Genomic DNA, 4,925 nt, shown 5'->3' on the forward strand with positions numbered 1-4,925 from the left:
TAGAGATCACAAGGAGACTCGGGCTCAAATGGTTCACTAAAATCAATGATTCAACCTTCTAAAGACAACTTCCAAGTCATCCATTGTAAATCATGCCCTTTATTATTTTGGGTTAATTTTTATAAAGTTAATTAACCTCTCCAAAATTATGTATTTTGGAGATAGTTAATAATCATGAAGGAGTAATTCTTAACCTTCATGTTTATATAAAGGATCATTTTGGCTTTGTAAAGGGACTTTTTGGACTTTAGAAAAAAAGAACACTATGCTAAAATTTGGATCAAAAATAATATTTGGAAAGTATGTACAAATTTTGTCTTTGTAATCAAAAATTCCTCTCAAGTTCTTGATGCAAGAAAATGAAAGAACCTGCAATTTAAGTTCTCTTCTTTCGAATCTAAATTGTTAGAAATATTGATTCTCTTTGCAGTGAGCATTTTAATGGTATTGTGTAAATGTTTATAAATCTTTGGATCAATATTGTGCTATTGATAATTTTCAAACGTAGATCTTGATTGTTGTAATTAGCAGTTCAAGTTAAGTCCAAAAAATTGAAGTTGTCTAGTGCATTCGTCATCAATAGCTTTCTATTGATCTTTTAAAGCTTGATTTCTTTTTTATTTGAAAAATTTTAAAATTATATCATACAAAAGAGCTGCCCCTCTAAACGCAGAGGAAGGCCGCATATCGAAGGCTTATCCAACTATTGTGAACAATTTGCCACATACATTATTTGTCTCATAGAGACACATGAGCATGAGGGATGTAAGACCCCATTGTTTGAAGGCTACTGGAAGATGGCAGTGTGGAATGAGGCAACGGGAAATGGTAAAGGTTATGGAGGTATAATGGTTCTAGTAAAAGAAAAAGAAGGTCGTGTCATTCAGCTGGAAAAGACTGATTCTAATAAACAATTTATATGGCTCAAAATCGTGGACAATAACACTCTTCTCAGGATTGCAACTTGTTACTTTGCTCCACAAGTATCTAAAATTTATAAAAAGTGTGGTTTAGATCACAATGACCCTTATGCTACGTTAAAGAAAGATGTTTTTTCACAACGTGGGGATGTCCTTCTTGTTGGAGATTTCAATGCTAGGACAGCAAATTGGCAAGCAAGTATTTTCAGCTCCGAAGTAAATGATAACCCTATTTGGCTCACAGAAGAGAGAAATCATCCATGGGATAGAATATCCGAAGATGCTAAAGGCTGCAATCATTTTGGGGAAGAATTGATCACTTTGTGTGGCACATTTGATCTAATAATCTGTAATGGTTTGGCTAGATGGGCAAAGTCGAGCAATTTCACTTGCAACACATACAACGGGGCAAGTGTGGTAGATTATGTAATTTGTTCGCAGCATTTGTATAACAATATTGAAGAAGTTGAAATTGGAGAGCACATTTGAGATCTCAAATCAGATTATAGACCACTGTACGTAAATTTCTATTGGGCAAAGGATAGACGGATTGGGGCAAAAATCCAAGGCCCTCAACACCCACCTTCTCAGGGCAGAATTTTGTTAACTTCAGAAAATAGTAACACTTTCAGGGCTACTCTTGAAGAACTTTGTATGGGACACCCTATGTATAAGCATGGTGTTAATAGTCATGATTTATCAAATATGATTCACAAGGCTCTTTCAAAATGCAAGAGAGCAAAAAATAGAAAATCTGAAACTAATTGTTTTCCAGCCAATGCATGGTTTGATAAGGAATGCAAGAGGGCTAGGAGAAATCTAAGGGAGTCAAATAAAACTAACCTTGACATTAAGACCTACAAACAGATCCTAAAGAAGAAAAAAATTGATTTTATGTCCACAAGGAGAGAGGAGCTAATTTTCTTGGGCAGAAATAACCCCAAACGTTTTTGGAAAGAACTCCAACCAAGGAGGAAGCAAACTGAAAATAATATTACTGTCACCCAATGGTTTGATTATGCTAAGAAACTTTATGAACAAGAGGGTGGAGTGGGACAGCCACCTTTGGTCAATGATACCACAAATATTTTTACTGTGCAAGAGATAGAGACAGGGATTAAGAAGTTGGGTGGAGGCAAAGCAAAAGACCTTGTTGCGCTTCAAGCTGAATATTTGAAGTGGGGTATGAAAACTCTTGCACCGCACATCACTGAAATCTTCAACAAAATCTGCCAAGAAGGGTTTCCGAAAGATTGGACAATCAGCCTTGCAATACCACTTTTTAAGAGTGGTGATGTTAACAATCCCTCCAATTATAGGACTATAATGATCAATCCCCTCTTTGCTAAACTTTTTGGCAGTATGATAGAAACTAGGATCAGCAAATGGGCAGAAGAAAATCATAAACGTGCTAAAGGGCAAGCTGGTTTTAGGCCAAAGCACTCGACAGTGGATCACTATGTCACTCTGAGACACATTATTGAAAAAGAGTGGGAGAAAAAGGAAGAGGTTTTTTGTTGCTTTGTTGACTTCAAAAAGGCTTTTGATACCGTTCCGAGAGACAAGCTTTGGTTGAGGATGGAAGAACTGGAGATTCCTAGGCATCTCAGAGCTGTTGCTCATAGGATGTACGAAGAGGTGAAAGTCAAAATCAGAACTTCAGATGGCATTTCAGAATGTTTTAGGAGCGATATCGAGGTCAAACAGGGCTGCCCTTTATCCCCTACTTTATTTGGTTTATATATTGACAAAGTGGAAGAGTGGTTAAACACGCAAGAGCGTGAAGGCATTCAGCTAGGAGAATTTGTTATAAAGCTACTCCTATATGCAGACGACCTCATTTTAATTGTCAAATCTACTTGTGGTTTGCAAGACCATCTATCTTCTCTTGAGCGCTTTTGTAAAATGGTGGAGATGCAGGTCAATATCAGCAAAACCAAGGTTATGATTTTCTCTAATAATAAAAAACAGCATCAACATGAATTTTATTACAATGGAAGTGTTCTCGAAGAAGTTGCGGAATATAAATACCTTGGCATCGATTTCAACAAAAAACTAAGCTGGTCTAGCTGCAGGTATAAAAGGACATTAGGTGGATGGAAGGCTTTCTACGCTCTTCAGAATAGGTGCCGTGAAACGAAGTTGTGGGATTGGAAAACTATTCAAACCTTGTTCGGTCTTCTTGTGCTGCCAGTTGTTCTTTATGGGTGTGAATTATGGGCCAGCAACACTACTATAGCACAATGGAAACAAATCGAAAGAATCCAAAAGCGCTTGATTACAAGCAAGTTTAAAATTAAAAGCACTGTTCCATATGACATCATGCTAAGTGAAATGGGGGCTGCGCCTATCGAGGCACTTGCTATGGTTCGCCTTTTAAGCTATCTAAAAAGAATCGAAAAAATGGAAGAGGATAGATGGCCGAAAGTTGTCTTTAGGGACACACTATGTAAGCGAAAAAGGACATGGATGCAACAAAACATCAAGTGGATGAGTAAATGAAATATTCATTTCAATATGTGCCCCACAAATAATAAAAAAATAAAAGTCTTTGTTATGGAGAAATTCTACAAGAGAAATTGGGGAAGCGAGATTGGGAGGAAGAAACTATATTATATAAATGAGTTCAACTCCACTTGTGATCAACTCGAAAAAGTGTACATATGAGCCAACATTTCTTGGAGAGCTAAAATTCTTATTGCTCAGCTAAGAACCAACTCTCACCAACTTCGTTGTGAGACCGGGCGTTGGAAGAGGCCAAAGGAGGCTTGGGAAGAGAGAATTTGCAGATTTTGCAATTCTGAAAAAGTGGAAACTGAACAGCACTTTATTCTAGAATGTGAGGCCTACAAGGATAGCAGGGATAAGTTTGCGGATACTATATGTGACAGTTCTTGGCATAACCTGTTCAACGAAGAGTACATTGAGCAATTGGGGGGGCTCATCATTAGTCTACACAAGAGGCGAACAGCGCTACTTAAGTCTGCTTGAGTTGTCTTGCTGTCCCATAGGCTATTTTTGGCCTCATGGACGTTAAAATTTTATCTATCTATCTATCTACACTCCGTTGGGCCATTTTTACAATGACAAATCTGTTTACCAACAGACTGCATAATTGTTACATATGTGGTGTATAAAGTAAATTGGGATCACTTATTAATTGTTATTTATTAATAATATTTTCACAATGATTCATAAATTACAAATGCATATGAAGTATTGGGAATGAAAGCCAATCCCCATCCCAAAAACCTGGGGGTGACCTTGGAAAAATACTTAAAAACATAACGAGCCAAACAACAACAGTAACAGTTTAAATATACGTACCAGTCAACAAAAGAGTACAGTACGGTTTAAAAGATATATATAAACAAGTTAAGATACAGTACTCCAACAAAGAATACTCCGGTTCAATATACGTATCCAAAAATACATACAGAGCAACTAACTCGAAAGAAATGAATACAACTTCAGCTTCATCCATAAATGGCGAGAAGTGATAACACACACAAAGGAAATGATGTCATACTAAAATTGGGTTCTAACTCCCATTCGAGTACAACACACCCACAACATAATATTACATGCAGTGAGCACCAACCGCATTTAAATAAAACCACAATGTGCCTCGATTATGAAAGATAAATTCGAGTTCTAAAAGAATTACATACATTCTTATCATAATAAATGAAATACAATCCTAAAAAGAACAATATATCTTGAATTAAGAAAAATAAATTATAAAAGAATAATATATCATCATATACCAAATAAAATCATAAATCTTTTCATGACTTGAGTTTATGTATGTTACTTTGACATTCATCGTAAAGAATATCGATCACTTCATAATAGAACTAGGATATGATCTCTTTATGGATGACTGACTTTTACTCTCAACGAGCAATTCATTCTAGCATTTTCAACACAACAGATATTTCTCTTTAATAAATGTCTTCTTAATAAAATTGCATATAACAGCATTGATGGTGTGCAAAAAGAATC

The sequence above is a fragment of the Cupressus sempervirens genome, chromosome 3 (assembly GCF_028749045.1).
Source record: "Cupressus sempervirens isolate cs-2001-9-10 chromosome 3, ASM2874904v1, whole genome shotgun sequence".
Taxonomy (NCBI): Eukaryota; Viridiplantae; Streptophyta; class Pinopsida; order Cupressales; family Cupressaceae; genus Cupressus; species Cupressus sempervirens.